The sequence below is a fragment of the Falco peregrinus genome, chromosome 7, assembly GCF_023634155.1.
Source record: "Falco peregrinus isolate bFalPer1 chromosome 7, bFalPer1.pri, whole genome shotgun sequence".
NCBI lineage: Eukaryota > Metazoa > Chordata > Aves > Falconiformes > Falconidae > Falco > Falco peregrinus.
Genome location: NC_073727.1, coordinates 49,120,469 through 49,128,856, shown reverse-complemented (window position 1 = coordinate 49,128,856; position 8,388 = coordinate 49,120,469). Strand labels below are relative to the sequence as shown.

General features: G+C 44.3%; 2 long non-coding RNA genes across 2 annotated transcripts; one reads left to right on the top strand and one right to left on the bottom strand.

Moving 5' to 3' along the window:
- The first annotated feature begins 350 nt into the window (after positions 1-350).
- On the top strand, positions 351-4,812 carry LOC129784914 (uncharacterized). Its single transcript, XR_008748164.1, has 2 exons — positions 351-2,533; positions 4,722-4,812. It is a non-coding gene; the product is annotated as an uncharacterized LOC129784914 (long non-coding RNA).
- A 2,308-nt stretch (positions 4,813-7,120) lies between these two features.
- Positions 7,121-8,057, bottom strand: LOC114014169 (uncharacterized). Its single transcript, XR_003557572.2, has 2 exons — positions 7,872-8,057; positions 7,121-7,359 (listed from the first exon to the last, which is right to left on the bottom strand). It is a non-coding gene; the product is annotated as an uncharacterized LOC114014169 (long non-coding RNA).
- Positions 8,058-8,388: the final 331 nt, after the last annotated feature.

Sequence of the window (8,388 nt, the reverse complement as noted above, 5' to 3'; positions counted from 1 at the left end):
TCTGACTGCATCTGTATTCCTATGGAAAATCTGTAGAAACAGGGTCAGATGGTACTGCTGTGGGTAGCTGGCCCCAGTGCCTACACATGCATAAACAGAGAGAGAGAGAGAGACCTTGTTCTAGTTCAAAAAACCAAAAGATATCTGTCTTCTCTGTAGAATTAGAGAGAAACCAGTGCGTGATAGGTAAGAAAAATATGAGCTTGTTACCAGCTGGTAATAATTGCTGTCTCTCTCCCCTCACATACAGCAGTACCCAGATGGATGGAGGCAGTGGCCATTCCCCTGTTTGCAAGGGACCTTGGCTCTGTCCTGGGCAATCCAGGTGTTTGACAGCTCTAGGTTGGTATCTGAAGCTTTGGGTGGGATTCTGCTGCCTAAATGTAGCCCTGTCGTGCCATCTGAGATGCCTCGGGTGCCTAAAGGTGTCTCAGCAGCTCCATATGTCACCTATTCTTGGGTGGCTACGTAGGACTGGATACCAATATATACGTTACTAAATCCTTTCCCTATGTCTGAAAACAATATGCAAAGACAAGAAAATTTTGAGGTCACCACCGCTGGTTTTGTTGCCCGGATCCATTCAGCCGTCTGCTTTGGGATCTTGTTCTCGTCATGCTTCTTCTGTGGTGCAGTTTGACGCTCGAGTAGATATACTGGTAGCCAAAAGGGACAACACTTTTACTTTCTCTGCCCTTGGCATCGCTCTCCCACTGCTCCCCTTAGTGCTGAAGCAGTCTGCTTCGGAGTCAGCTGAACGGCGGTGCTAGTGAAAGGTACGCAGCAGGAACGCTGAAGTGAGCAAGGGCAGTGTGTGTGCAGCTGGCAGCCAGCCACCTTCTGCCTCCCCCTGTCACAGAGCTGCCTGCTTAGGTACACACTTGGCCCTCCAAGTTGTCTTGTCTTTAACTCTACAAATCCAAAGTGATCGAGCTGTTCAGGCACAAAGTGGATTATAAAGGCTGTGAAAGGCACATACCATCTGAAGATAAATGGTGCACAAAGGAGCTGGGGCTGTGAAGTTAATTTCCAGAAAAGATTAAATTAAACAGAAAGCAGACCCTTCTGAGGATGCATTGCAACATACGTCCTTTGACAAAACCCATCCCCTAGAGCCCCCTGGCAATCTGCAGACCTCCTCAGACTAAACCTAAGAGCCTTCCTGTAAATAAAGAAGGGACAGACTCTGGAGGCAATCTGGACCTCTGTGAAAAGCCTCTTTGTGCCAGTCTGCGAGGGCTGGAAACGTCTTAGGCAGCAGAACTATGGATGCTGACAGCAACAACTCCTCCAGCGGGCTTGGCGCTCTGACGGGAGGACAGGGGCTGGCTCTGTGACCCCATACCCTGCAGCTGAGGCAGACTGGCGAGTTACTGGGGCATCTGGCAGATGTAAAGCCTTACGTAGTGTTTGGGGCTTGCTCTCCCTAGCCGCTTTCTGCCTCTCCTGGGGCAGGAAGTTTGATGGTTTCCAGCTGAAACAGTTGATGGAAAATTCCTGTTAAGGAAGAAAAAGTAGAGGCTTTGGTAAAGACTTTATAGTGATGGGCTGGGGCCAAACCAAGCGAGGCCAGGGCATGGGCTGGGGCCATCCCACTGTGCCTGTTGTCTGTGAGGGATGCAGAGATGCTTCTGCTGCTGTCAGGCTGCGGGGTGGTGAATCGGGGCTACTCGCTGCTTCCCCTGGTGGTTCCCTTCTCACTGCACCAAGTGAAGCTCAGGGAACAGCTGAGCACTGAAAGCAGGCTGGGCACCATTACTGTTGGGAGAGGAGGCCCTGTAAGGAGAACGCAAAGAGCATCTGAATCACTTCACCATCCACAGAAATACCCTACAAATAAAGTTGAGTTGTTTAGTTATAAATTCAATGCTGGAATGGTGTACTCTGGAATGTATATAGGGGAGAGCACCCAAAAATTAGTATTACATTAATTATTAGCGACAGCTTTGGCTGAATTTGAAAGTGTATCCTAAAGGTGAAAAGCAATCCTTGGATTATCAGGGTTTCTGGATCAGCCCTAGGACCTGTAGGCTTCCTCAGGCATTGTTGAAAATGTTTTGTTTTCCTTCATTTTTCGTATTTGAATCTGGTAATGTTTCTTTCCTGTTGCTAGTGTTACTGAGCCTCTGTTTATTGGTCGCTATTCCTAAAAACAAATCCAGGCTTCAGCTTTCGTGGGAAAAAGACGTGGCATGGGGAAACAGAGGAAGGCCCTTTGGAGGATTTGTGGCATTTGATAGCGTTACAAATGAAGCCAACAGCTATTTTAAAAAGAGCTATTCAAGTGGTTTATTTCTGGCAGAAATGGAGGAGTCCAAAGAAACCCTTACTCGCTTTGTACTAAGGCTCAGGACGTTCTCCCTGTTGTATTCCTTCCTCTGCCGCACACTTTATCTTTTGCGGATGTCAGTGGAGGGTTTCGTAACACGCTGCGTGTTCCACTCTCTTGCTCTGAGATCTTGGTGCAGCTTTACACTTTGCATCTTTATAAATAAATCATCGGTTTTCACAAATGAATCATCTATTGTTTGAGGTGGGCAGAATATTTTATGGCATCTAAGTTAAGAATCGTGATCTTTAAACGTTTGTTTTGTATTTTTGACTGGCTTTAGTTACAATTTATGTCCAAGGAGGTGTAAAGAAGAAATAGGACAAAAAGCCTCCCTGAGCTGCAGTTGTATCAGAGAGACACGTATCCTCGGTATTATTATTCATGACTCTTGGTGTAACTGTAGGGTGGAGGAGTTGCATTCTATGGCAGCTGAGGTCTGGGCACTGCTGAAACATAGGACTGAAGTGGCCCAAAGCTTTTTACTTGACAAGAAATAAGAAATGGAGATGGCTGGTGGAGCACAGGGAAACAGCAAAATGTTAAGGATGTAAAGAGATGCTTACGTGCCCAGAGCTTGCCTGGTTTTCCAGCTGTAGCAGCTGGTCATCTCAAAGCTGTTCCTGTGCCCTGTAGACCTTGCCACAAATGCTCCTGGAGGCAGTCTCACTCACAGCACATGTACCTTGATACTTGTCAGCATGATGGGCTGTGGACATAACATACACCTCAGAGCTTGCTGTATTACTGTTACCTACGGTATTTTAATCGTTCTCTCTGTTGTATTAAGAACACATAATTGAGGCTTTGCTAATCCTTTTTGGCAAAGATGACCCCTTTCGGCTCAGCACTGCACTGGGAGACATCCAACATTTTGCTTTACTCTCTTTTTTTTGAGTGGGACTTTGAGGAGCAGTCATGCACCTCATTCCACACTCAAAATAGCAAAGCTCTGTCTGTGGAAAAGTAAACTCTCCCAGTTCCCGAGGAAAGAAATGCTACTGAATAGTGCTGTGTGGGCTTCAGTGCCACACGTATGACAGGGGAGGACACTCAAAATAAAAAAGAAAGGATTTAAAGATCGTTTAAGAAAAAGTTAAGGAACGTGGCAGACTAAAAAGGAGTAGAAGTATCTCTCCTGGCCAGTGCCACCAGCTTGGCTGAGGGTGGGCTGAGAGCAGGACCAGCTGCACTGGGAGGGCAGAAACACACAAAGGTACAGGACACAGGGGTGCGTGGGACTGCAGGGTCCCTGGCTCAAGTGGGATGTCTGTGTGCTTGTTGAATCCCACCCAGAGGGTCCAAGGAACTCATCTCAGGGCGTTTAATGTACACAAATGGTTTAAACACACTGGTGAAGGGAGGGCGTGGAGGGTGAGCCTGGGGGGGTCTTTGCTGGTAGCTGCGCTCTTGCATTTAGTAACTTCAGCAAAACTTTGCTGTGAACATTTGCATCCCTAACGTGTCATATACTTGCTGAAACCAGTTTTCTGCTGCACTCCCCTTTTTCACAACCCTTGTCAGGACTGTTTCTGGTCTGATGCTGACAAAGTGTTGCTGGCTGGTGATTGCTACTCCAGGGCAAGGACAGATGATTTTATATTTCATAACGGATGTTTCACAGGATTTGCTAAAATTAAGTTTCATTGCCAGCCAGCTTTCCCAGTCATATAATTTGGTCTGCTGTTGTCTTTTTATCATGCTCACGACATCGTATTTCAGACTAGATATAGATTTTGAATTTGCCAAGGCTTGGATACATTTGTATTTTAAGTATACACCAGTCTTTTAACAGTAGTTGCAGCATTTGTCAGATCATATGCACAGAGTTTTAAAACAAACCTTCTGTCCTGAGCCACTCACAAGCTGTAGGGTTGAGGGACTTTGTTGCTTTGTGTTTGCATACTGTCAGGCTCAATGGCAGCTGATCCTGACAGAGTGAGCCCTTTGGTACTTCTGTGCTATAAATAATACCCTTGTCCTGTACCTGGTAAATGTTTCTAAGATGAGTCTCTAAGTGCCTGAAATGTAAGTACTTGGGTATTATGTTACGATTATGTTTTAATGGCATAGTATAGTAGATACTCTTAAGAAGATTCTTGCTCTCACGTGGTTGGAAATTTCTCTGGAAATGCTAGTAAGGCTTTATTCTCTGAAATGCAAAGTCCACGTACGAGTTCTTTCTCAGCAAGAACAAACTCCAGCATTGCTCCCTTTTCAAACGCTTGGCCTCTGCGAGTCACTTCCAGTTAGACACATCAGTGATGTATTACGGCTTTTTGTTCTCCTCTCATTTTCTTCTGACAGTAATGCCAAAAAAGGCTTTTTCAGAGTTGGAAAATTGTTTCAATCATCTTTTCATTCAGTTTTGTGGTCTCTTTCTTCATTTCAGTGATTAAGGACTTGGCAGCGCTGGACTTCTTTTTTGGTTTGGAAGATAGCTTTGGTTTGGAACATCCCAAAATAAATGATGTCCAAAAGTTTCCTCTTTGTCTACTGCGATTTCACAGCAATTTTCGTGGCTCAGTTCAGGACTGCCTAATAGAAGAAAATGGAGCAATAATTACTGCCTGCAGAGCTTCTAGCACAGCAGTTATTTAACTAGTTGCAAAATAATTTAAGGAACCAGCAAAAGTCTCTTAGAAAATTTCTTGTTCTATGAAGAACTGCGTACTTTGAGCCAACTGGTAATGTAATTCCTGCGGCCCCAGTCTGCCAGGCGTGGGATGAGCAAGGGTTCACACTCCTGCCTGGCCGAGGCATGAAGCTCACGCCCGTCAATGCTGCCTGGCATGCTATGTGTCATGCCTGCCCGTCGCTTCTGGAAATTTTATCTGTGCGCTCCTTTCAAACACTCCCAATGGCTAAAACCAATATCGGAGTACTCATCCCTCTGGGAAATCCATGGTGCTCACTAGGTTCGGAGCTCACTCTTGGCCCAGCTGTGCAAAGCAGACAGAGTGCTGCCCTAAGGCAGCGGCCAAGATTCCCTGCTCATGCGGGGGACATCTCGCAAGAGGCACCCCAGCACACGGCCGGCAGCCGGCGGCACAGGGAGCAGGGCATCCGGGAAAGCGGCTCATCTCTGCCCTGCACCTCGCTGCAGGCAGCTCACTGGTGCCTGCTCAAAGAGGAGCTCGGGAGTGGGATGAGAGGCTTCAGTCAAGGCGATTTAAACCATTAGCTGAAATAGCTTTGACTATATCTGGTGATATAGACCTCATTCAGGCTGCATTTTCAGGAGTGTGGAATTGTGAAGCAGCAGAGATTACCTAGGCAGTGCAGAGATCTACAAATGGGCTTTGTCAGATGCCATGGCTTGCAGAGCATCTCCTTCTGTTTTACAGGTGTAGCCTCAGAAATCCAGACACTGCAAAACAAACTCGTAACTAAGCTCTCTGGTGGGTATACGACTTAACTTGCATAATTTATTCTGTTGATTAAAAAGAGCTATTCGTTTGCTCAGAATTAAAAATTCATATGCACATCTGTAATGTTCAGGTCTAACGTTTTCTTGATGACTTTACTTATTTTAGTTAAAAGCCAAAATCCTTGCCATTTCAGGGAAAGAAAAACCCAGTTAGTGGTAGTCATTAAAAGTTATTTAGGCTTTCAGCACATTGAAAAAACTTGACGTGTTTTGGAATGAGGAGCTAATGGTAGTCTTGTAAGCCCAAAGGGAGTTAGTTAAGAGTGAGGCTTCCTAGAGGGTCTGAGGGCACGCTGGCAGGGGCAGGTATGACAAAACCTGGTTCAAGCCTTCTCTGGCCATAGGCTGTCTGTCTGTCTGTGGTCTGGAAGCCAAATGTGAGGGTTTGCTCAGGGTGGTGAGAGTGCTGCTATGCAGCTTCTGGACTGCAGCTGTGTTGCAGCTCGAGGGAACAATGCCAAAGCATTTCCAGCCTGGCTGCCGTCTCAGTCATGGTGACCACCCATGTCCTCATGTGATTCAGGGCAGTAGAAGCCACAGGCTGCCAACTCTAGCCTATGGGGGAGTTTAATCAGATGGAAAGTGTTTAGTAGGTGGCAAAATGGGACATACCAACCATAGCACAGATTTTTGATGGTGCTTTTGGTGTCCCAGGGGGTGCCATTATCCCAGTAAAGATGTTAAAAACAGTGGTTTTCCAGCAGAGAGAGATTTTATTAACACTCGTGCAGTCTTGTTTGTTAGAACTTAAATTCGTCTAATTATGGAATTTCTTAAGGGGTCAGGTACAAAGCATCCATGTTAATCATTTAACAGGAAACGACAAAGAAACAGTGACTTGACCCATTCGTTTGATCTGAAGTGAGGCAAATAAATGTAAAAAATAGTGACTGTGAAAAATTGTTTTGTTTCATTTCTCTTTTGGTTTGTATTCATTCTGTATTGGGAGCCTTCACAGAGTACTAAGGAACTCCTTTTTAATTTTGCTAAGAATAAACTGTGTCTTCTTCCACTGCCTACCCTTAAAATAAGAAGGCTACAACAGCCTTTCCACTGATAACTATTTTTGCGGAGTGGTGAGTGCTTTCATTTTTAAAGTGTTTTGAAGTGTTTCCAAATTGCCTTTGTCCAACTATCATATTATTTCACTCCATAAATAATGCCCCTATGATAGAAGATGTTATTATTTTCCCTACTGAAAAGAGTGAACCACTCTACTAATATTACTAACACTAAGCAAGTTGACCAAGTTTATATGTTGTGATAACGCAGGAATCCTATTTCCTATTCTAACGCCTATACTGACAAACTTGCTGGAAAAGTACTTCTGTAACTGCAAAAGCATTAGGCATTGATGTGTCTAGCCATTAAACAAACCTATGCCAATACATGAGAATGAAACAGCGCTGAAAAAAACAGCCAGGAGTGAAAGAAATAAACAGAAAGACTACATAAATAAACAGAAAACAACTTGTGTTAGGAGTGACTGACTAACAACTCACACCTGCCTTTGCAGAGGATTGTCTCATGCCGTTGCCAAAGGTTTCTGTCTTGCACAGGCTTTTCTGTTGCTGATGGTTTTCTTTTTTCCAATTCTCTGCTGCAGTTAAGAGAGTTATGTTGGGAGGGTAAATTGATTAGTATAATTGTTCATTAATGCACTCTTATTTAATGTACTTTTAGAGGTTATGTTCTTCAGAATGATGATAAATTATGGTAGCTTCAATTAATGTCACTGAGCTAAAGGGATGTCAGCATTTCTATTAATACAGTGCAATTTTCTGAGGTTTTATAATGAAGCTATAAAAAAATGCTGAAACTTAAGATACAAGGTTCCAGTGTATTTTGTGCACACAGTATTCCCTTGAATCTGATCTAATCAATAGATATATTGAGTCTAATGAGATAAAAATAGGGTGGAATGAGTATCTCCTGAAGATACAGATCCCGACTTGTAGAAATGGAAGTATATAAAGGGGAACAAACTGCTTTCTCTTTCGGTTAAACAGGAAGGGAAGGACAGAGAATGGTGACACTGAGACAGTCAGGGGACCTGCGGGGTTGCAGGAGACAGGCACATTGCCTGGAGAGCATCTTGCACCCCATGCTCACCTGTTTATCAGATTGCCTGCTGCCCTCTGCCCTGGTGCATCCCTCCCATTTTCTGCATCTGGTGGCCCGGATGTATGGTTAACTCCGTGTAGCAAAACAGTCTTGAATTTCTTAAGATATGTTACAGTGCCTACCACAATAGGGCTTTAATTCTTGGAGGAGCTCGGAAGGAGCTTACACATAATAAAAGGCAGCTGAACTTGGAATAAAAATATGCAATCTAATATTAAAACCAGATCCCAGCCTAAGGAGCTGCGGGTAGAAAATGCTGTCCCCCCTTTAAAAATTGTGCTAGGGCTGATTTTGAATATTTTGGTATCAGTTAATTAGTTGAACAACAAAGATAACTCTAAAATACTGAGATTACAGCAAAAGAAAGGAAAAGGAACAAGCCAAGTATGTCTGCCCAGTGTACTGAAGTCTTTCAAAGGTACTGCCAAAGGAGCTGTAGATAAAAACAACCCAAGGTTTTAGAAAAATTGGTCATTTGCCTCACGAGAGGAACATACAGAGAGAG